This window comes from Danio rerio, chromosome 7 (assembly GCF_049306965.1).
Source record: "Danio rerio strain Tuebingen ecotype United States chromosome 7, GRCz12tu, whole genome shotgun sequence".
NCBI classification, from domain to species: Eukaryota; Metazoa; Chordata; class Actinopteri; order Cypriniformes; family Danionidae; genus Danio; species Danio rerio.
The window spans coordinates 43,796,216-43,822,750 of record NC_133182.1 but is presented as its reverse complement, the minus strand read 5'-3'; the positions used below and the strand labels follow the sequence as shown (position 1 = coordinate 43,822,750).

At 34.5% G+C, this 26,535-nt stretch overlaps 1 protein-coding gene and 1 long non-coding RNA gene across 17 annotated transcripts in view; both read left to right on the top strand.

The window, feature by feature from the left end:
* Positions 1-26,535, top strand: part of cdh8 (cadherin 8) — a 288,795-nt gene that overhangs the window by 160,422 nt on the left and 101,838 nt on the right. The gene's annotated exons all lie outside the window — the stretch shown is intronic.
* LOC137496197 (uncharacterized) lies at positions 8,568-10,536 on the top strand. The gene is made up of 4 exons (XR_011016348.2): positions 8,568-8,696; positions 9,360-9,417; positions 9,533-9,596; positions 9,711-10,536. It is a non-coding gene; the product is annotated as an uncharacterized lncRNA (long non-coding RNA).

Below are 26,535 nucleotides of genomic sequence, written 5' to 3'. Positions count from 1 at the left end.
GTATACGGTGAGCCTTAAACATAAACATGATATCACATTCATCACTGATCCTACCCCTTCTGGAATAGGAAAGCATGTGTATCATCCATACATTTACATTTCACATTTGCATTTAATCTGTTTTTTCTCCAGAGCTATTTACAAATGAGGACAGCGGAAATAATCAAAGCAACAACAACAACTTGAAAATGATATGGCAGTTAGTTTGATGCGATATAATGTATTTATTTGTTTTAGACACAAAAAGGATTGAATATAAATCAGAATAGGATGTGTTAGAGGAACAGAACAGTTTGTATTTTATTGTTATGTATTAGGGCAGCATGGTGGCTCAGTGGTTAGCACTCTTGCCTCACAGCAAGAAGGTCAGTGATTCGACGTTCGGCTGGTTCAGATGGCATTTCCCTGTGGAGTTTACATGTTCTGCCCGTGTTTGTGTTTTTTTTTTCCCTTACAGTCCATAGGCATGCGCTATAGGTGAGTTGAATAAACTGGATAAACTAAATTGGCCGTAGTGTGTAAATGTGAGTTTGTTTGGGTGTTTTCCAATACTGGGTTGCTGCTGGAAGGCCATCCGCTGCGTAAAACATATGCTGGGATAGTTTGCAGTTCATTCCTCTGTGGCAAAGTCTGAAGTAGAGACTAAACCGAAGGAGAATTAATGAATCTTTGCCCTTGTTTGGTATCCTGCAGTCGGTGCGAAGACGCGCGAACAAGATGGCGACGCTTGGCCACGCCTACGTGTAGCTTCTTTTGCATTCAGAAACCTATTGGTGGCATCCATATCTATTACAGTCTATGATCCCAACCTAATTCTAACCTAATATTAACGTCTTATGATATTGTGTGCCTGCTGTCAATAACTAAATGCACTACAGAATGTTACGTTTACACACATCCACAAATTACATATAAATGCATCAGTAATACTCACTACTCTTGAGAACTTTTAAAAAGCTTTTTACCATTTTTTTTTTGCTCATACTTTGAGTAATATTTACAGCAAATACATTTAAATCACTACATTTACCCAAGTACAATTCTACATTTACTTACGAATGATCTTTCAGTACTCTTTCCACCACTGCTTACAATATGATATTTCCTTTGAGACAGTCTCTCTTTCTCTGTCTATATATATGTCCTCAAAATGTGTCCTCTCTCTCTTCGATTTCCTTTTGGAGTTGGAAAGCCCCCAAATGTAGGAAGAAAATAAGAGAGAAAGAAAGCTCTGAAAAAAAGAAAGAAATAAAAGTTGTGTTGCAGCATTTTTGCCTGTGCAGTGGAATCCCTTGAAGGTATTTCATTTTTCTTCATCTCCTTGGGACCACAGGACCTTTAAACAGAGCCACGCGCTGAAAGAAGAACACAATTATAATTCCAATAGTCTTGTACAGTAAATGTAAACAGATAGCAGCCTGCCTCTCTGCCCTCCCCTGTCTCCCAAAAGGCAAGTAATGAGGTAGAATAGATGTAATCGTCTTGAGCAGCGGCTTTTTACCTCAGTGCTTCTCTTTTTTTTCCAAATTGAAAAGTATTGGCTGGTCTACGACTGCAAGGCAGAGAGAGATGGACTTTAAAAATTTATGGGAGCACTGAGATTTCACCGTAAGCATTAAAGTGATTTGTAAACAGTATAATATATGACTGCCTGTAAATGGTGGTGTCATTTTTTTCATCCTAACAAAGCAGGAATATCTTCATTTCCATACAATGGAGATTTGTTTTGTCGCCAGCTTAATTTCAGGGTGTTTTTTTTGTATCACACTCAACGGGGGAGATAAACAAACACAGTCCCCCCCAGATATCTCCACAAGAGCAAAATAGTGGCAAACTTTGATTAGATATCTTGTGTTAAATTTGCAAATCTCAAATACTCGAGGCACGCTTTTTCATTTCTTTTTTTTTACCTAATTTCTCTTTTTTTCTGACTATTTTGAGTTGCACATTATCTTGGGGGCAACATTTGCCTTTATGTGTGTGTTTCAAAGCTTCTAGTGAGCAGAATCACTTGTGATATGCTTATTGTACTATTTCAGGCAGTGATTTTTCAATTCATTATTGATCCTTTGCATTATTAATAGTGTACAATATTGAGATTTTTGCTCCTTCACCTCATTTCTCCCACAAGCCAACTCACATATTTAAAGTGCAGTTTGTTAGAGTGCAATTTCAATAGATGGATATCATTTTTCTTTGAGCTCTTGGTTTGATGTATCTCAATTGTGCGGTATTAGGATTTTTCATTAACATTCTCTCATTTTCAAAATTAACCAATCCAAATGTATGTTGTTTTCTAATTTATGTGGTCAAATGTGAGTGAGGAAGAAACTTAGTTCTAAATGGGAAGTGAAGTCATTGTGATTGAATATTAAAGGTCCTGTCTAGGACTGCAAAATATATCATTTTAGCATCAATATCGCAATGTGTGTCCACAATAATCACATCACAACATATGCAATGTTGTGTTGGGTTAATAGTTGATCAACAATTGAAAATACATGATATTTGTAAAGTCAATACAAAGTATAAATAAAACAGAGTCAAACTATCGTTTGCATGTGTTATAAAGGCTTTTCAAGCATTTAGGGACACTAATGCACAGCATTTGTAACTTTAATGAAGAATACATTTACTGAGTTATTAATACAATACAGACTGTATAGTGTTATTTTACAATTCATTATTCAACTTATGTATCTGAATATTGTTTGACTCTCTGGAAAAACCATAAAGCACTTTTTGTCTTTGCTCTATTGTAATTATTCGTGCTTGCAGTTTATGTATTGTTTTTATACATGATTCACACCCTTACAAAATTAACCCAATCAATCTGAACTAATGATAGCTATACAAGCTATCTGATGAAATTGTATTCATATCGCAATATTTATGGCAAAAAAAAATATTTTTTCTAATATCTTGCAACCCTAGTCCTGTCACACACTGACATGACAATGACGTAAATCATGAAAAATGCTGCTTTCAAACCATACATGAAATGACCAATTGCCAATGGCAAATTCATTCCTGCCAGTGAGGTGACACTGACTGCAATAATCAATTTATTGACATCCTGCCCACTACAATACAATCCGCTTCTTATTTGTGGATTTTTTTGTTGTCTTTTTCATTTTGATTTAAAGGAATAGTTCAACCCAAAATTAAAATTCAATCATCATGTACCCACCCTTCATGTTTCAAACCTTTATGAGCTTGTTCTTATGTTAAAAAAAAATCAAGATAGAGTAGTCACTAGTTATTCGCGAGAGTTACATTCTTTTGTTTAAACACTCTTAAAGTTCAAACCTTCGTAGAAAATAAGTCCAGTATTATAGAATGAAACCAAAGATCAAAACCATTTTATTTCCATTTATTTATTTTGTAATGGCACCCTACAGCCACGTAACTTCTTTCCTTTAGCATGTCCAAAAGTTCAACTTTTTATGCGATGGTTAGCATCTTCCTCTGCCTTTTGGGTGCTACTACAGGTTCCTTTGATGGTGCAAAACATTTCATCAACATTGTGGGGAGGAAAGATATCAAACATACAATAAAACACTAAGATTTATGTATATTTGGCAAGCTGAATGCATTCTATACTGTACAGGAGACGCGGCATGGAGGGAATTGATAGAAAAGGGTCTACAGCCAATCAAGACGCAGAACACAATGCACTTGTTAGAATGCAGAACACAATGCACTGTAGAAAAAAAGCATGTCAAATTACATGAAAAACAGGCCATGGAAGGTGAACCGCGTTATAGCGAGGGACCACTATATTCTGAACAATGCTGGCAACCTAAAATCATTGAATTCTATAGTTGAATTCCACATAAATCTTACAATGGAAATAGTTACAGGTCCTTGGCTTTCTTTAAAATATCTTAAACAGAAGATAGAATCACATAAAGGTTTGCAACCACTTGAGAGTTAGTAAATTAGGATAAAATTTTCATTTTTGGATGACTATCCATTTAACCTCATCACTACACAATAAACAACAATACATTTTCATTGATCCAGTTAATACCAGATAGATAAAAAAGGCAAGTCCCTGCATTCATTGTTTGTGTGTGTGTGTGTGTATTTGTCTTATTCAAGAAGCTGTTTCTTTCGTATGTATCACAATAGGGAGGGAAAACTGTCTCAACTTCCATTTTATGGTGACTTTAAGTGGATATCCAACATTTTGTAGTAAGCCTTATGCTCACTCCCTTACTTTTTTCTAAGCATAACCTGTCATAGATGATTGACAGCCAGGCGTCTGCACCTTCCACTCCATAGATTTCACATAGTCTGTGCATCACTAAGCAAGTAGGGGATTGCAAAATGGCGAGACTGAAGGAAAACGTACCCCCCACCCCTCTCTCAAAAAGCTGGTTGTGCATTCCGAATCCTTGCCTGAGGACAAATTTTACGGCATCAGTGTCACAACAGACGGATGACTTGCTACGGAGTGTCTTCCCAATCTTTGGAGACAGCGAAGACAGACTCTGCCTGTGACTTCCCTTCACGACTCCCTCGCTGATTTACGTGTGGAGGGGGTGGGCCATCTGGGATCATCACATTTACTGCCTGCCCGGACTGGCCCCCACTAAATGACTAACTCCACGAGATTGAATTCGTATGCTAAAGGTCAAAGTTGTAGATCATGACTTCATATGGGTGGAGAAATAGATTCTGGAACTTAAGTAAATGGATAAACTTGCTGTGCTGCGAAGGGTGATTGCAAGCTTCTGTGTTTAGCAGAGTCTATAAGAGGATGCCTGTTGCAATTGGCACTTGCACGTTGTACTTGGAGTTATGTGTTTGCTTGTTTATAGGATTTATGAGGACACAAATTTGTGTAATGGCATGGTTATGACCTTGGTTATGAGTATTACAATGTTGAGGTGTTTTACGAACACATGTTCTGTGTTCTCGTAATGTAAAACAGTTTAAAATCATTCTTAACATGCTTTTATTTTTCCCATTTAATAATTAGCACAGTTTTCCTGTGAGGGTTTGGTTTAAGAGGTAGGATAAGGCCATGTAATAAGCTTTTTTTTACAGTACAACATACACTAACCGGCCACTTTATTAGGTACACCATACTAGTACCGGATTGGATCCCCCTTTGCCTTCAGAACTTAATTTATATACTTAATTTATTTATATTGCATTCATTTTTAGGATGTCAAAATAATATTGCTCGGCACCATTACAGGAATGGAGAGTACTCATACATCTCAAAAAACATCTTGTGTGTGTGTGTGTGGGGGTCTTCATCTGAACTGAGCTGAACTGTTGTACATGTCATTCCAAGTGACCTGTTCATGCTTCACAGATGTCCAAGATCTGTTATTATGCTTAAATTTATCCCCAATAGTTCTCTGAAAGTATAATGTGTTCTAACATTTGCCCTCGCATCTTTGCTCCCTGTTTTCCATAATTTTCATTCAAGCAAAGAAGAGTGCTTTCTCCTCCAGATAATGATATGTTTAATAGTTTTAAATGTCTGAACATGCTTATAAAAGTACAAATCAAATATATGCCATATCCATTAATGCTAATCTTACTGCAAGATGGCAGTCCATGCAAGAGTTTTGATTTATTTATTAATTTTTCGAATGCCCTCGTTTTTTCAGTCAGACATTCTGAGATATTTTGCTTCAGCATATTTCTCCTTTATTTATTTTTCTTGTTTTGTCTTGCTGGAAGAAGATTATAGGTTTGAGACCACTCCAATGGTGAGGAGGTCTATTTGGTGACCCATTTTTTAAGATGGGGGTGGCTTTCAGAGTTTTCTACGCTATTTTAATAAGGCGACTGTTGGTGACTGTTCATGCAAGTGCGCTGGGTTACAGTGACACTAATCAAAAGCATCACAGTATGAGTGACAGAATCAAAGTGAACGCGTACAGAAGGGAATTTGCTGACATCCTGTTTTTCTGTAATTAAATATTTGTGGAAAAATGCGTGCTATGATTTTTCCATTCCAGCAGAGAATATAGATGCCAAGAGAAAGAGAGAAAAGAATAGCTAGAGAGAGAGAGAGGAAAAATATGTAAAAAGAGATCTGTATCACCCCTCGGGTGTGTTATTTATGTTTTTTTTGTTTTTTTTTGTGAGAGAGAGGACAAATGATGAAGGATGGGGAGTGAGAAAAGATGTCTCATGATATTGTTTATTTGCATGTTTTCATCTCTCACAGCCTGACAGTAGATCAGTAGCGTAGATTGGCTAGTACAAAGTAGTTTGTTATTTCTTTTTCAGCTCGTTCTCTCATTTATATTTGCTTTTCATGTTGCTCAGGTCAACAGATTAGTAGCCCTGGTTCCGTAGATGGAAGCATTTTTCCTCATGTTGTGACTAAATTGTTATTGGAACCTGTAAGAGCAAAGGCAGGAGCACAGGGCAAAAGTGAGATTGATGAGTGTTTGGGCACTTTCCTCGAGACCCCTTTGCTTCTGGCAGGAACAAAGGCAGGCGAGTGTGACAGCTGGCATCCATCTCCCAGTCAGGGGCAACGGGACAGGGGCGCACATATAGCGACACCCCCAACCTTCCTCTTTCCAGTTAGCCTCCATTGACAGGAAGGACCCCATGTGTTTGAGTGGCCTCACTGTTGGTTCCTATGGTCAGAGAGGTTTGCAGTCCTGCAACCGGAGGGTCTGCGCAATTTAGCTTCAAAACTGCATCTATCTACTTGTGTCTGTTTGTCTGTCTTTGTTTTTGTGGAATTACCCCCAACAGTTTGTCCTATTCAACACAGGCTCATTCTGAAAATGTACCCAATATACATTTCTGGAGAGCGCCAAATACGTATGTTTTTTTTTGCAGTTTTCTTTTTTTTTTTTTTTTGCAGTTTTTGCAGTTTTTGTATTTGCAAATCTTCCAGAGGCTGCTGTGTACGCTTTTTGAGATTTTTAATTTTTCACACAGGTGGCATTGATACCTGTTGTTCTCGCGTAAAATCACCAGAGGCCACTGCTGACTGACTGACTGACTGACTGACTGATCAAACAACTGAGCCACCCTACTCCTTCCCTAAACCCAACCAATAATGTTTTCAAAAGCACCAATTGACCTGCTCATCCACTTCCATAAACCAAACCAACAGTTTAAAAAAAACAATCCAGAAAAAAAAGCCTTTGCCTGATTCAGATTTTACCATGATCTCATCTTGTTATTTACTTGTTTATGTATTTTTTCGCTCCTGTTTTCACTTTTTGGAGCTGTTTTTTTGCCATGGTAAGCTTCTGGTCAAACTAGTAACAGCAGAAAAGCCGTCAGACGTCAGTAAGAGGTCAGCTAGTAAGCGAGAAAAGGAATTGCGTCAATCCACCCTGTATCGTTTGTTTTAAAGACAAAATGTAGCCATTCATGCTTCTAGCTACATAATTAGAGATCTTCAGAAATGTTTGTAGGGCTACATTTTCAGAATGAGCCTATGTTGTTCTTATTCCTTTCCAATAACTCACTGTTCATTATGAATGGTTTTGAAAGCTTAAAGTTCCTTTGCTCACATTTTATGTAATTTACTTTCAACATTATTTTCAAATAGTTTATTGTTGACAATATCCAGACTGATAATTGTGCTCCCTTCTTAGTACCTTGAAAACATTCATGCAATTTTGGACTTGATTGAGCAATGCAAGCAAACAAGACAAAAATGTTTATTACTACAGTATAACTCATAAAACTCAATATTGGATTAAAACTAAATAAATAAAAATAAAAAAACTAATTCATATGTGTGTGTGTGTGTGTGTATTATAATAATGTGTGTGAAACATTAATATAACATTTTATAATATAAAACCATCTATTTGTAAATTGTATCTAAATAAGATGTTAACACAAATAGAGTAATCATTATTGAAACCGATGGAACTCTAACAGAGTTTGGGAAACACTTATATACAGCTGTTGTATAGTTTATTTTCTGAATAGAATTTTCTATCTATCTATCTATCTATCTATCTATCTATCTATCTATCTATCTATCTATCTATCTATCTATCTATCTATCTATCTATCTATCTATCTATCTATCTATCTATCTATCTATCTATCTATCTATCTATCTATCTATCTATCTATCTATCTATCTATCTATCTATCTATCTATCTATCTATCTATCTATCTATCCATCCATCCATCCATCCATCCATCCATCCATCCATCCATCCATCCATCCATCCATCCATCCATCCATCCATCCATCCATCCATCCATCCATCCATCCATCCATCCATCCATCCATCCATCCATCCATCCATCCATCCATCCATCCATCCATCCATCCATCCATCCATCCATCCATCCATCCACACTCAAAAAAATGAATTATGGCTTTAGTTGATCCAAAGAATGTAACTATGTTTAAATTAAACAATTCGCTTATGTTTGTGTATTAAAAATAAAAGTGTTGTGTTGGAAAAAATTAGAAAAAGTAAGTTTTCACATTTAAACAGCTCGCTTAATTAACATGAATGAAAGGGAGTTGTGTTGCTTCTGTAGTACTGCATTTTGGTCAATAGGTGGAGTAATATCTGCACATGCGCAGTTTCAAAACAACACAGGAAGTAAGAAGATTCAAACCACAACGATCACTCTCAGTTCGGCGCCATATTATGGGAATCAAAAGATGAAGATTACAGTACAAATTGAGAACGTGCACAAAGCTTTCCCCAATGTGGACACACAGGTGAGATTTTTTTTTTTACTTTTTATGTATTTATACTGAGGCTGTGACAACATTTTAATCATAAATGTACTCTCTTGTAATACTATGTTGTGTTTGTGTATAGTATTGCTATGAAATTGCCATGTTCCCTGTGTCTTTTCTACATTATAGACAGATAAATGTATAGTTTGTTTTGCATTCCAGTTAAATTTTATACTTGGTATATATTAACTCCCCCAAAATAAAGTTGCAAACGTTGGTAGTAAGGAATAGTCATGTTAGAATAGTCTAAGCTTTTCGCTCATCATAGCACACGTGCTGCTGATAATGTGACAATAAAAGTGATTTGATTTTTTATTTGATTTGATGGTCTTTATTTTAAATGAGTATCAAGCAGTTTGTCGAGTTTGAATGCTAGTTTTGATAACTTACCTAATATTAATTAAAATGTGGTGTTAGCACAGTGTTATTTATTATTTAATTGTATTATTCAAGCCTGTTAACTTAAAAAAAACCCGGCAAAAATGCATTTGTGACACTTAAAAAGGATGACATCTAGTATGATGACATATTTAATGTAAGCTTATTTGTTTGGTCATCTAACACGTTTTAATTTGCTATTTATATTATTATATTTTATTATTTTACATTTTTGCTCACTCACATCTATTTTCTCCCTCACAGGTTTACAGCTCAACCTCTAAAGTCCCATATCTGGCTGAGGAGACTGTGGATCATCCAGGTACTATGCCTTTAGATGCCTATACACACATTAAAATGATGTACAGTAAAAATTACTAGTAATTTTAACTACTAATTATTTAGTAAATTACTAATTGTCATTTCATGTCATTTAGAACATCACCAGTGGAAAAAAAGGTGTGAATGCATCCTCAAAGCCCCTAAGTGAGGGAGTACATGGTAAGTTATTTTATTTAATTTTTTTAAACATTTTGTATTTTCCTCTTAAACCAATTCCTCCTTTCACCTTTGATCTGTTGGTAATAGTTTTATTTTTTTACCTGACTTTTTTAGGATGCTGGGCATGATGAAGCGCAAACCTTGATGTGCAACACCACCTAATGAATCTACAGTAGTTACATTAACATTTAGCAGACTCTTTTGTCTAAAGTGACTTACAATTGAGGACACATTCAGCAAATCAACAAGAAGAGGCAATACATCCAAGATGTGCTAATTATAAAAAAAAAAAATTAAGAATTAAGAATGCTTCTACATGTGGTTTGTCAAGCCCACACACCTGTGTGAAGCAGACTTCATGCACAATGTTTTGTTTTATAGATATAGGGAGTGGTTGTAAGAAAGTGTCTGGTGCAAATGTGCATAAATGATGCAAGTGTCAGAGAGATGAATGTGTGTAGCTATTGCATGTTCTGTGATGGTTGGTCTAATTTATAGTGTAGTGCTGATCGTGTTACTTTGCTTTAAAATGTTAATCTTTCCTTGAACAACTAAAGTGTTATCTACTTTTTCAGTGTAAAGAAGGTACAGTATAGTTTACAAAAGAAGACTTGATTTTTCTAAGTATATTTTTGAAAAATCATTTGAAGGCAGAATATTATTTTTGGATGTTTTTGTAATATATGAAAAGTATTATTTTGAAAAGTGTATTTTATGATGTTTTTGTAAGCATATTTTTGTTAATCATTTATTGTTTTCAATTTGCTTCATACTTGTATTACTATTATTTTAATAGTATTAATATTTTAACTTATTGTAAAACTTATTGTATAAGTGAAGATACAGATAAAGACAGTATTTGGATTTTGATAATCATTTTATTGCTGGAAAATGTGTAAAACTGTAAAAATGCTATTGAATAAACTCAATGAAACGGAAACTGTTTTTTTATTTGGTTAAACATAACAATATCAATTTTAGAATAATTGAACTTAAATAACTACATTGATTAAAGCTAAATTATAAATGTTACGTTGATTGAACTAAACAACATTACATTACCTTTATGTAACTAACTTAAGTTCACTAAAATTAATATTCTTTCTTAAAGGTAACTTAACTCGGTTACGTGGAACCAGTGGACAAAAAAAAGTTAATTAACGCCAACATATAATTTTTTTGAGTGCATCCATCCATCCATCCATCCATCCATCCATCCATCTAGTCTGTCTGTCTGCAACTGAGACATATAATATTCCGTACAATAAGAGTATCTTTAACATTTTCCAATTGAGTAATCACTATTGAAACCGATGGAACTCTAACAGAGTTTGGGAAACACTTATATACAGCTGTTGTATAGTTTATTTTCTGAATAGAATTTTCTGTAAATCTTTCTATCTATCTATCTATCTATCTATCTATCTATCTATCTATCTATCTATCTATCTATCTATCTATCTATCTATCTATCTATCTATCTATCTATCTATCTATCTATCTATCTATCTATCTATCTATCTATCTATCTATCTATCTATCTATCTATCTATCTATCTATCTATCTATCTATCTATCTAGTCTGTCTGTCTGCAACTGAGACATATCATATTCCGTACAATAAGAGTTGCTTTAACATGTTCTATTACTGTACAGTAGGTTAAGTTTAACAAGACTTTGTCAATCCAACATTCAGAGTTACCATCTCAGTTTCTTTTTTTCAGATGAAGATCGAAACTGCATGTTTAACCTTCACATTTTCTAGTCATATCTGGAAACCATAAAAGCAGAATCTTTTGAGCAAATTACAAATAGGTTGCTACTTTTCTGCAGCTGATTATGCAGTTGTCTGCTGTTCATGATCAATTGTTTGTGTCATGTTGCTCCAAATAGATTGCAGAAATGTGTATTGGTCTCGTCTACCTTTGTTTTGTCCTGTTTATGAACAGTTTAGAAAATATGTTAGCATCTATTGTGTGTTACTGTTTGTACTGCACAAGCTGTTTTGAGAAATGCACTGTTTTACAAATATCAAGAATAGTACTGGGAGAAAAAAAAGTGTAATATTGACTTCAATCTTTTCTGGTTAAATGGTGTGTAGGCTGTGTACATTTGAAGCGCATATTCATTTCAAATCCAGGATTTAAATTGGAAACAAACAATTCTCTATTAAGTTCTGAATGCTGCACAGCTATGTGTACCATTGGGAAGCTAAGCAATCTAGATAGAGAGAATACATTTAAAGCCCACATCTTTAGAAGAAACAACAAAAAATGCTAAAATCCTCCCTCTTTTTTCTTAAAATGCTTTTTAAACGGTCAGCCTGTGTTTTGTTCATGGTACAGGGCCTAAAAGCATGAATTCAGTAAATGTTCCTCTCAGTGGTGAGCGGATGACACATTGTTAGGCTGTTCAGTCAGAGCGGCCCATTCACCAGTACTGCTAATCTCACTATGCTTGTGCTCTGATGTAAATTGCAGGTAAAGGGAGGGAGGGGGACGTCGCTGACGGCTGATGTGCCTGCAATGCAGCGCAAAATCTCTGTTGACAATACCAATGGGTATTTCAGACAGAAAATAAAAATGGATGAGTTATTTGACAATGTTTTTTATGCATATATTTTTGTCTTCTCTCAATCAACAAGCAATTTATTCTTTTTAATTCGTAAGTCCAAATTAACTTCAGGGAGTCTAGTTCTGTTACACAGTCTTTTCTGTTTGGTAATTGTTTATATTGATGTAGATGTTGATGAGTTAGCAAAGTCATCAAGTTTTAAATGACTTTCTTTAGTAGTATTAGTTTTAGTTATTTAATTATTTTTAGTTATTTAATAATTAATATTAGTTTTAGCATATTATTTATATTTTTCCACTAAATGAACTATTTCACCTGTTCATTTTTATTTTTCTGTCTTTATTGTTTTTTTTTGTTTTTTTTTAAACCTAATTACATAATTTAATTGTATATATAGTGCTCAGCATATATAAGTGTGTATATATATATATATATATATATATATATATATATATATATATATATATATATATATATATATATATATATATATATATATATATATATATATATATAAACCTCTTAAATTCATATTTTTAATAGGAAGCAATACAACATTGTATTTGTGCATATACATTAGATTAGTCCGAACTGAAGCCAAATCTGGAGCTTATCTAGCAAAATAACTTATGATAATGGTCCAAAAACTAGTACACCCAAATGTATTTGTTATAAAAAAATATTAAATATCTCTTAAAAAAGAGGGAAAATCAAGAGATATTTTTTTTAATTTTGTTGACATTTTGTAGATTGTAATTTTTTTTTTGCAATATTTAGCTTGAATTTAATTGTACTATCTTTCAATTTCTAAATATGTTTGGTGACTAAAATGTTATTTTAATGCCAACATACATTGCCTACATTCACTGAGAAATTGATTTAAAAAAATTCTAAATGGCCTGTACTCAGTTATGCTGAGCACTGTATTTTAATTGCAGTTGCAGTTATTTAAAAGCTGATTTCTCAAAATTATTTTCCCCCTGCAATGAGCCATGTGTAAGAAGCTATTTACGCAACATTTTTCAGCCAAAATGGGTAACTATTTATGCATTCTGCTTGTTCATTTACATGATAACAGCATTTTGGAGACTGAAAAGGCATAATTTTAACAACAGGTTTCAAAGTGAAAGTTTTTTGAAAATGGCACCGTTATCACTTCTGTGTAAACACTCAATATGGGGATCTTTTGAAAAGGCTGTTGTCATGCATAGGTCATGGTTCATGCGCAGTACAGGTTGATTTGTAAAGTCAATTATGTACAGAGTAGTACATGGTAATGTTTTTGCTGCTAAGGGGTTTGCTAATGCTTCTTCAGCAAAGTGTGGATTTACTTCATCAATATTACAACTAAAAGAGAACATGCATCTTATACACAACAAATTCTACATGCACATCAGTACTGATGACTTGTCTTTAAAAGGCTTCTTCTTCTTCTTCTTCTTCTTCTTCTTCTTCTTCTTCTACTTCTTCTTCTTCTGCTTCTTCTTATTCTTCTTCTTATTATTATTATTATTATACTTCTTCCCTCTTCATCATTATCATCTTCCTCTTATTCTTCTTGTGCACTTAAAAAGGCATTTTTGGATCAGACCTGGAGAACAGTTTCGTAAGTAAGTTAATTGTCACTTTCCTACAGATACTGTTCGCTACCTGGTTACAAATCAACTTCTTGCCTGACATATAGGTAATACAGCATTTTGACTGTTTTTGCAGATATGTGTAACCGGAAATCATAAAAAAACATATAAAATCATTGTCTTGTAAACTGTATTGCAGTCCAACTGTTATGCTCTTCACTTGCTGACTTTCCCCCATTTTGTTGACTCGGATGTGCGTCATTGATTATGTCACACAAGTTTCCACTGCTGGTGGAATATCTGAATATGTTTAAATGGAATACCCTAAACCCTTGAACACTTGGGAACTACATTGTTGTGGCACCACAATTGTATTCTAGGCAACACAGGCTCATTGCGAAAACATACCCTTGTCTACATTTCTGGAGAGCGCAAATTATGTAGCCAGAGCTATGTATGACTGCATTTTGTCTTCAAAATGAATGCTACGGGGCAGTATGCCACTGCCAACAGCTTCTGTTTCCTTTTGGGCTACCAGCTGGCTGCTTACCACTGTTTCTAGTTTGTCCAGTTACTCGCCATGTGCATCAGCAGACTTGAGATGCAGAGACGAGTTGACCATGATGATGGGGTTCAAGTACGGTGAAGAATGGTTCCAGAAATAAAATAAAAACAAAAGAAACAAATTAAATGATAAAATCTGAAAAGCATTTTAGAAAATGTCTAATAATAATAATGATTATTTTTAGGCGTGCACCAATATGGAATTTTTGGCCGATACAATAACCGATAAATCTTTTGATTTGGAGGCAGACAACCAATATATTAGACAGTTAATATAAATATATAAATATATATATATATATATATATATATATATATATATATATATATATATATATATATATATATATATATATATATATATATATGTTTTGTTTTTTGTACACTGAACAACCGATTTTTATTTTAAAAACTTTATAAAAGTTTAAACTAATCTTAGAAAAGCCTACTCAAAGCAAAAAAGCAAGGTGATTATATAGACCTTTATTTATGATTTCACATATATCAGCATGACAAAAATAAATGATTTCCTTTTTTCCTTTTCTTTTTCCTTTCCTTTTTTTCAAACTAAAAAATAATAAAAATAATATTGTTGACAAAACTGGATTTAGTTTACAAACTAGATAATATAATTTAAACAAAATGAAAACAAAAATGAAGAACTAAGAACTGAAACCAGCTCAAATCGAGTAAAAGGTATTACAGTTATGTACAATTGTTAGTCATTTAACACTTTTATTACTGCACTCCCACAAGATTCTCTTGTGCTTATACAAGGCAGGCAGTTCTCCACAATTGTAATTTATTGGCCTAAAGAGATCAGCAGATATGCCGCTGGTATATCGTGCATCCATGATTATAATAATAATAACATTAATAATAATAATAGGCCGACATGGTTTCTGTGTGGAGTTTGCATGTTCTCCCCGCGTTTGCGTAGGTTTCCTCCGGGTGCTCTGGTTTCCCCCACAATTCCAAAGTCATGTGATGCAGGTGAATTGGGAAAGCTTGAATCGTCTCTAGTGTTCTGTATGTGTGTGAATGAGTGTGTATGGGTATTTCCAGTGATTAGTGCAACTAAAAGGGACTCCGCTGCGTAAAACATATGCTGGATAAGTTGGCGATTCATTCTGCTATGGCGAACCCAGATCAATAAAGGAACTAGGCCGAAAAGAAAATTAATAATAATAATAATAATAATAATAATAAATGTCAATTAATGCGTTAATAAATGTCTTTCCTAATGTAATCAATCAAATCGAGAATTATGATGATAGTTATTGTTAGTTATTTTGTTACCCTATTTACCTGCAGTGTGTTCCCTTAAAGAGCAGTAAATAATGACGGCTTCAGAAGTAATTCAAAAAGAAGACCTCTATATTTGTCTTCCCAGAGAGAGAGAAGATGAAAGTAAAATAAATATCTGCAGTGGGAATTTATTTGCCGGGTAAACTGTTCATTTTGCCCTCGGCACATACCAAAAAAAGGAATGCGAGGAATACAGGTGCTAAAACAGTGCAGCAAAACAATGATGTTTTGGGACCTGTGAAATTTGTAAGATGCTTTCATCACTCAGTTTGGCTTTCATGAAATGTACAGTACACCTTAAGGGGGAAACAAGAAAGGATTCTCACCCTTTGTATTCTTGTGTATGAAACACTAGCCCTTGCCTGCTAGTTTTCTAAACTCGAGACTCTTGAGTCTCAAAGTTGCATATAAGCATGTGTGTCCGCACACACACACACACACACACACACACACACACACACACACACACACACACACACATCTTCAGCTTGTATGCAGTCTTCGGCCTGTGAGACAAAGGAACTGCTTGTTGCCACGTCTTCTCTGCCATGATGTGACACGTTAAAACAGAGTTCTCTGTAATTCTACATTAGAAGAGACAGCAAGCATAGATAGTGCTGGCTGAGCAATGAACCCCCCTCTGTCCCTGAAGCCTTTTGTGGGGACAGCCAATAGACACTTCAAAGAAAAGAACATGATAATTGCAGCCCCTATCAGTCCATTGGTCTCTGCCAAGGAGAGATGGATGAGTTATTTGCATGTCTAATGGTACTGTAGTACCTTCAGCCTTAGGGAACCACTTAAAAATAAAAATGAGCATGACACCTTTGTGGAGTGTAATTTTTTTTCAGGGCAGTTAAATATTAACAGTAGAAGTACATATTATTATTATTATTATTATTATTAATAATAATATTTTTTTATTTATTTATTTTTCAGGAGTAAGATATGGGGGTGCATTAAAAAATAACAATTATATATATATATAATATATATATATTACCCCGCACTACCCAGGCACGATTCAGGACGCAGTTCATATTTCAGCCGCGCCACAGAGCGCCATCTTATTAGTTTCATCTTAAATATCATGCGAATGTGCGTGTCTGGTGTGTGATAGTTCAAACTGTCATGTGCGCGCCTTGTCGCGGCGCTTCTGGTGTGCGACCTGCTCGACTGTCTGTTAAATCGTGAAGTCATGTAGGATTTTACTTGTTGCATTAGTCTGCATGACGTCATTTAGCGGACCTAGTTGAAAACCAGACAGATCAGGCAGCATAATACAGAGAGTGCTGCAAAGCGCATCAAATGATCCGTATTTAAAAGGGGGGAGAAAGAAAAATAGAATAAATATAATATTTTATATTAGACACACATCTGGTGCTTTTATTTTGCTCCTGCTATACGTCCACAACTTCACACATTGGGTTAAATTAGGCTTTACTGTCTCTATGTTCAGTCCTTTACTTCCACTGTATCTTTTTAAGATAAAGGCAGCAGCATAACAAGCTGTCATTTAATCAGAAGAAGACAAAGTCAAAGCTGAGCTGACAGCCAATCCTTCCTAGGCTCAGCAAAATGTGCAAAAAAATACATCAGTATTCCTGCAACTGCAGTATTTACACAAATTTTTTTTTTCAAATCTTCTGCAACGTTATTTAACTCGTGAATTTGTTTTACATTTATTTACACCAATTTATGTATGACATGGCCACCTTAACCAGATGGTTTTTCAAGTTACTTATAAAGAGAATGTTACCTCAGTCATGTTGTTGTAATGTTTTAAGTTGACTAGTTACACAATAAAAAAAATCGAAATCGTGAATCGGTCAAACTTTGAACTTTTTTTTTTGCTATATCGCCCAGCCCTAATATATATATATATATATATATATATATATATATATATATATATATATATATATATATATATATATATATTAGGGCTGGGCGATATAGCAAAAAAAAAAGTTCAAAGTTCAAATATATATATTCAATATATAAATATATTCACTTATTTGTATTGTATTCAAAAATGCAGCATTTGTTTGCATGAAATACTTTTTTTATAATTGGCCATAATTACTTTACTGGGTTATAATATAATAATATAATAATATAATATAATATAATATAATATAATACAATACAATACTATATAATATAATATAATATAATATAATATAATATAATATAATATAATATAATATAATATAATATAATATAAATTGTTTTGCATGTAAATGTTTTTATTTATTTATTTATTTATAAATAATAATATTAATTATTACGATAATATTATTATTATTATTATTATTGTTGATATTATCAGCAGTATTATATTATATATTGTGTATTTACATTTTATAATAAGAAGAGGAAGAAGAAGAAGAAGAAGAAGAAGAAGGAGAAGAAGAAGAAAATAATAATAATAATAATAATAATAATAATAATAATAATAATAATTATTATTATTATTATTATTATTATTATATGCTTCTCTGCTGTAAATTCCTATCATTCCATCCCTATCATGGTATCTTACATTCATGTTTGTGAAGTTAGTAATAGTTAATTAACTAACTAGTAGTTAATTTACCCCCTTGACCCTTGACGTGTATACAACATGTATTTTACATGGATGTTATAATTAGTAGTAGTACAAGTAATATTAATGACACTGTGGGTGGTTTCCAGATTGACACATCTTTAGATGTCAGATGAGTTCTTAGCACTCCAGAAGTTCAGAGTCACAGCCAGTCTTAAACAGGAGCTGTCCTGGGCCAGACTTGACGTGTTGCTTCTGATGGTGTTACTTGTGTGAAATCAATGCATGTTTTAACAGGAGAATTGATAATCACATCCTGTTGCGGTCCACAGTCCATTCAGCCACTCAGTAAATGAAACGAGGAGTGGGGGGGAGACTAAGCAGAAATATGAAATTAGAATCTCAATCTGTATTATCTGGACCAAGATAAAGCTCATTATAACAGAATTTTCTATCTCTAGTTAGATCTGCTTCTTGAAAAAAATCTATTTGTTTTTGATTTGATTACATTTGCTTTGTGTAGCAATAACATTCGCTCGGTTTGGTTCCTTTTCGGCACAGTAGGAATAAATCAGGAGCACAGAAAGGCTAATCATGTACCTGGGAAGGTTATGGAGAAAGCAACACCATTCAAGGCACCGTGTGGTATTCATTAGTCAAGCATACATCACATGCTTACTGTCATTGTTTTGCATCAGGGTGTTTATTGTTTTCCAGCCCAAGCTCATTGCAAATAAGTTGGGCCAGAGATGTCTCGTTTTTATGTTTTAGATGACAAATCACTAGATGGTGATGCTTACGTTACATAGGGTACATTTTGTTGCATGTTTCAGGTACACATCCTTATTGTGTGCGTCCACGAGAAGCAGAGATTGTTGCACAGTTCACCTATACCAGCAAATCACTGACCCTAAACCCCTAAACACAAATGTAAGGGAAAGGTGCACAATGACCCCATACTGTAGTTTTACTATTGCTTGTATCTCTTTTGTGGAACCATACATCACTGGACTCAAACTCAAGTGCTCTGCATTGCAAGAATAACACTGTAAAAAGTGAGAAACAAAGCAAATTGACCAATCTAGAAAGGTTGTCAATATGATGATAGGTGAGGTGAATGTATTTGATTAAGAATCATAGATAATGTTAAGTTGTTTTGATGTATTTATTTGGTTTTGTTTATAGAACTGCATGAAAATAATCCTTTTAGTTGATATTTTGTTTCTGTGAATATCATTTGTGTGAAAAGGAACAAAAGTTGTCAGTGTCATACTTCATACGAGGTGGTAATTATCCTGAATTTAAGCTTTTTACTCAATGGTTTTAGCAAAAAGATGTAACAATAATAAAGGAAAAAAGAAATAAACGTTTACAATATTCTTTTGAAATGCAAACAATGAGTGTAAGCCAAATCAAAAAAATAACCAACAAAAACAATCCTTAAGTCTAACGTCTAAACTAGGCGACAAAAATAAATAATGAAAATGAAACCCAATATCTTCAGTGCACACAACAACCAATCTACACTCTTAGAAATAAAGGTACGCAAGCTGTCACTGGGGTGGTACCTTATCAAAAGGTACACATTTGTTCTTAAAGGGTCCATATCAGTACCTCAAAAGTATATATTAGTACCTAAAATTTATTAAGAAGACTTTTGTACTTTTTTGATTTCTGTTGTTCTGACATCAGCAGCAGATGTGAATGATTTTCTTTATTATATACACAATTATGCCTTTGAACTGCTGTATAAATGCAATATCACACTTGTTACAGTGCAATAAGGCTGTTTATCATTACTGTGCACGCCTCCCAACAGTGCTGATATACACCCATTCCGTAATGCTACTTGTGTGATATTGCTCATATATAAATACACACACACACACACACACACACACACACACACACACACACACACACACACACACACACACACACACACACACACACACACACACACAGTTGTAGTCAGAATTATTAGCCACCCCCCCCCCCCCCCCCCGAAATATTTGACATGTTATTTAATTTTTCCACAATTTTTTCCCAAAATTTTCCCCAGATTTTTTTCAACACATTTCTGAACACAGTAGTTTTAATAACTTAATTATAATAACTGATATATTTTATCTTTGCCTTGATGACAGCAAGTAATATTTTACTAGATCTTTTTCTTAAATATATATGTATGTGTATGTGTTGTTCAATTACATGTCATTATAATTGAGGAGAATCAAGTCATATATGCAGGTTTTAAACTGATGATAAATAATTATTTTTTCAGCATGTATTGAGTTAATACAAGTAATACATTTTGATAAAACAGACGAAAAAGGATGGTTCACTCCAAAATAAAAACACTGTTTATTTACTCTCAATCATGCCATCAAAGGTTTAGGTGCTTTTAAATTCTTCAATAGAGCACTAGAGAAGTGTTTTTGGCTTAAACTGTGGTTGTTGCTTTATAAAAAGAAAAAGAGACAGAGAAAATCAATGGCTATTGACACTTTGACAGTAAAAGGAAATACATAAGATTTTTTTTCTTCACAGACCAATCATGTCATTGGCTTGAAAGAGATTGTCAACTAAACATAAATTAAAAACTATTATTTTGATGTACTACAGAAACTAAGGTCACCTTTTTATTGGATGGTTCGGGGTCAGTAAAATAAGTGAGATAGCCTTTCAAATAAAGAAGGGTTTAAAATAATTGTATGTATGTATATATATATATATATATGTATATATATATATATATATATATATATATATATATATATATATATATATATATATATATATATATATATATATATATAATTAGTCATTTCATCTCGAGTTATTACATAGCAGATGGTGGAGGTAGAAGTTAAGAAATAATAGAGAAAGTCTGAAATTAATTTTGGATGCGATACATGGCTAGATTTGAACCTATATCTCCCACATGAGCACCACATGCCAACAACAAAGGCTAAAGCTTCATTTAGATAGGCAAAATGAAAAGATGGCATGCTGTAGCAGGGAATAAGTGTTGCACTTAATATCACCTTTATATCACAGCCATGAATTATAGCAAAGCTGACGATGAGCAGAAGTAAGGTAATGTCATTAGTGGCTGTTAAAAAATAGATGACATCGCTTCTGAAAGCCTCTGAATCCATTACAGGAATTTGCTCTTGCAACATGCATGATCACCAGGAAAGCTTTTAGTAGGTACCATGAAACTGTGAAATCGTGGTGGCCTTGAGAGCATGCTGTAAGACATGGTCAAGTTCACAGATCACTTAATGCTATAAGCAGAGCCCTATACTTACAGCATGACTAATTGACCATTGAGGTGGTCCATGGGTTCGGGCTCTGCTGACACTTTTTCTTGAAACTGAGTGATCTATGTAGGTGATGGGGAATCTTCTCTTCTCCACTTGTGTCCTCTCTGCCACTTGCCCTGACAAGGTGCAAAATCATTAATTTGCAGCAACGGACCTAACGCTGCACTTTAGTGTGCAGCCGGCAGACGTGGTGGGATGGAAGGGTCCTCATTACAGAGCCGCTGATTGTTCCTCAGGCTACTATAAAGGTTCATCTCCAGCAGCCACTGACATATTTTCTCCTGAACTGACAATAAAAGCTGTACTCCATGGCTGTGGTAAAGGGAGAGACGGGTGTAAAACCCACTGTTGTTCCTGTTCGGCTCCAGTCGGGCAGCTCTGAATGTTAATCCACCCCAGTGCGTTGGCAGATTTAAGACTGCTCAGGATTTTACATTTCCCGCTGTTGCCGTTATTCGTCAACTCCATATTTCTCAGTGTTCCGTACTTCAAGTTTTCAATCTTCCCTCCCACTTTTTTATGAGATCAACATACCATTGTGATTGTTACTTTATTTTTCCTTTTTTACCTCTTTCCCCTTTTATTGGAATAATCATATAATTGCGTTATTTGGTGACACATTTCAGTTGTAATTGTGACAGCTCTGCATAATCAGGCCTTTTGAGATAATGTGTTCATGAACTGTCTAATTATTATCCAGATTGTTATGCATTGAATTTCACTTGATCTATAAAGCACACATATTATAAATAATATGTAATATGTAATTGTCCATGTGTAATTTATTTGTCAAATAAAGATATTGTCAGCTGATTTGAGCATTTATGTAGAGATTTAGGCAAACCAATGGAATATGTATATATATATTTATCTTTATTTATTTTATTTATTTATTTTTTTTGCCAATAAAAAACTGGTTATAAAAACACATTCAAGTCAACAATTATGCTTTCTACATTGATATAGATCCAGTCCATTACCAGTTTCCCAGTAATTATCATATTTATTGTTTACTTTTTATGGAGTAGTCAAGACCATGTTATTAATATACATGGTAGTATATTTTTCTGGGTTTGTGATCACAAACCTGTTTTTGATACTGCAGACTAGTTCAGTAAAAAGAAAGAAGAAATACCCGCATGTGTTTAGCATTTTCAAAACAACAGTAATCTGGTATCGTTTGCGCAGCTTTGGCATTTTCGGGGTTAATTATTGTGATATCTCGATTGCAACAGACAAATACTGAGAAATTTACGTAGACTGATGGCATTTCATGCCGTTCAGCCTCGTAATCTTAAAATGTCAGCAAAATCACCCGTTTTGTCATCACTTTAGACATTATGTTAGTGTATCATTTAAATACTAGCTCTAAAGTGATGTAGCAACGGTTTCTGCTGTTCTGACGTCAGCTGCAGATGTAAAGTAATAGCAGAAGAAAGTTGTTCCTCATACAAAAGGATTTTTAGACTCTCCGTGTTTTGATTATCTTTTATATATACACAATTATGTTGTCAAATTGTTGTGTAAACAAAATATCACACTCGTAGCAGTGTGATATGGCTGTATAGCATTACTGGTGGGACACTGAAGGGCGTCACTTACCAGATACGCCGCTCAGCGGCGCAACAGAGTGCGCACATGACAATTAAAAGTATCGCACACCAGACATGCTATTTTAAATGAAACAATTTGGATGGCACTCCTTGGCGTTGGGCGCCGCGGAAAGCCGCAGACTTGCGTCGCCGGTGTGTGTACATTTAGAGAAATCTATGTTTAGAATTCTGAAATGCATGGCGCTGCGTGGTGCTTCTGGTGTGTGACCCCCTTAAGGCACTCGGTCTGCAGCCTCAAGCCAACGCACGCCCCCCACCAGTGCCAATATACAGCCATATTGCACTGCTACTCATGTGATATTGCACATATCTTTTTTTTCCAAGCAAAGCAACTTTTCTAAGGCTTAATAAATGCATATTCATGCTGAATTAGTAAATTAAATACTCATAGTTCAACACTGCGTTTCACACTTTAAACTAATACAAAACTATAAGTTTTTAATTATTATCATCATTTTAGTTTTAATTATTATTATTATTATTATTATTATTATTATTATTAAAGTTGTATTTTTTGTTGTACTTTTACATTGTATTTCAGTGGCAATATTACATTTAAATAAACAAAGAATCTGTCACATCAGTTCTGTATATAAAATGTGTGTTCAAGGGCTCATATAGTGAGACGGCATACACTGAAGACACCATACGTGTCACATGTGATCAAATATGTGTGCAGGATATAAAACCATGACATTCATTGACACAGAACATGCAGACGTCATATCTAGTTATACTTTATATCGAGTAACATTTCACGTGTTAAGAGAGTTGTGGTAAATGCGGATGCCATCAGCTGTTTTAGTGCTGGAGTTGCCCTGGCAACCCGGATAATGACAGACTGCTTCCTTTCCGCAGCCGTACATTCAGTCGATTGTTTGCACATTGAGATTAAGCGATCACTCGTCAGAACGGGACTGGTGTGAGCGCAAGCTTGAAATGTTGTCTGTACACATAGGGCATGGGGTGAACAAATGGAGGAAGTTAAGTTTTGCAGCTGTGACATTTTGTTCCTATATCGCTGGAATCCATAATGATCTACATTATTGTTCTTTCTTTTTTCTTTCGAAAGCTTAAAGTCAGAATCACTGGAAAGAAAAAGAAAAAAAGTTTTCCATCAGAAAAAGCACATCATTAATTTGGGCTCATTTAGGGGTTTTCGTGGAGCGAGGACTGTTGTGAAGCTGATGTGTTAATGAGATAGATCTTTCATGTGGAATGATAGGACAATTAGGAGAACAAAAGTGCAAGGTGTGACAATTTAAGTGTGTGTGCTTTGTCAGTGTCTGGAAACGACACCGCTGAGACAACATATGCATAAAACCATAGTTATTAAGCAATTGCATTTTTTTTCTTGAAGTCTGCATTTCAAAGCTCACGCTGTCCTTGTTACTGCTATCTCAAGTGTACTTCCACCTTGTACTAGGTTGTATATATTACCACCTCAAGATATGGAGCTGAAGTCACTGTACATGATGTTGCTCTAGTTCTAATGTGAGATTTAAATTAACAAAAAAAGAAAAGGAAATTAAAGATAGTTCTGCCAAATTAAAAAATGTAAGAATTATTATAATGCCACTTTAAAAACTATTGGATTGGTTAGGTTCACTGTCACATGAACCTTCAGACACAATTGTCATAATAAAGTCAGCTTATAATATGTGTCATTGTTTTAGATACATTTGGTTAAAATTTATTTTTTATCGATCAATTTATTATTGGAAAAACTTAAAAATTTTCAGTGGCTTGCTTGCTATGTTGCTGGCTCATGTATTGATAATACATAAATCAGTGGTGCAGTGGGTAGCACTGTTGCTTCACAGCAAAGGTAACTGGTTTGAGCATTGGCTGGGTCAGTCCAAACACATGCGGTGTAGGTGAATTGGGTAAGCTCAATTGTCCATAGAGTATGTGTGTAAATAAGTTTGTATGTGAATGAATGTTTCCCAATAATGGGTTGCAGCTGGATTAATAAAGAGACTAAAGACTGATTTATACTTCTGTGTTGAGTGATCTGCTTGAGCCTTCCACCTGCCTTGCTTGTTGTTGTGCATTTATACTTCTGTGTGCTGTTTGTGTAGCTCTGCAATAACACTTCCGAAACGCTAGCTGGCAGTAGGTTTTTCTGTTACTCAATGTTAAGTTTTTTTCTGAACGCTACCTTAATATACAAGTGGCTAAAGCTTGCTCATTCGGAGGCAATAACCGGTGAAAGTAAAACAGCTTTAACCGTAAGGTAAACACAAAACAAAAGTTTCCATCTAGAGCTCCTCTACGGGACTCCACACTTGCAAACACTCGCTTCATTGGGTTCGCGTGGCTCTCACCCCCACCCACACTCAGAGTCGTCAGCCCTACCAAGCCGACCAACCACAGAGCTTGCGATACGTGTCAGTGCAACTTATAGTTACATCTTTTGAGAGGTGCCCGTCGGCCATGGCCATGGCAAGGGGTCTGCGACCACACAAAGCCTCTGCTGGAGCATACGTGTGTGCTTGACGCAGAAATATAAATCAGCCTTAAGCTGAAAACAAAATAAATAAATAAATAATCCAAATAGAAATAATGAATATATATATATATATATATATATATATATATATATATATATATATATATATATATATATATATATATATATATATATGTATATGTATATATATATATATATATATATATATATATATTGAAGCTGTGGTTGCATATTTGACAAATATGCCATTTGCCATTACGTCTTGAGTTGGCTACAGTGTCTCATTTGGGGTTTTGGTGCTTCTGAGAAGATTAAAATCTCTAAAGCAGTGATTCTCAAACTGGGAGTCGCCTAATAATTTCAAGGGTTCGTTAGAGTGATTTCAAATTTGTGTAATTTTCAGTGATTATAATATTTATTTTTCAGTATTACAAGTGAAAGCTAACATTTTTAGATTTGTTCAAAGATATTACTAAAGTTAGTATTTTTTTTAAGTGACTGTGCAGCGAATAACTTGCTAGTTATCAATACAGCACGCACCTGGATGTGAAAACCGCAACTGCAGAGATGGATAAATTTATATTTTGCAAATCTAAAAATGTGGAGGAAACTGGACAGTTTGGACAGTCATCGGAACCGTCTACTTTAACTAAAATTATAAAATATTTAGGATACATTCAGGCAGAATGCATCTTTGCATTTGAAACGCAGCGCTCAGGAACAGTTTAAAACAGATGACATGTCGACTTGCTGCAGTAAACATTAGCTGCTTCCCAAATCGCATACTTATGCACTATTCTACGCCATTTTGTAGTATAAGTAGTGTGTTCACACTGAAAACTCTAAAAATAATAAGTGCACTTTAATTGGATGGTGAAAGCAAAATTCTCCTACAAGAGTGATTATAGCGCCTCCCGATGGTGAATGCGGTTACACTCACGGCAGGTATTATT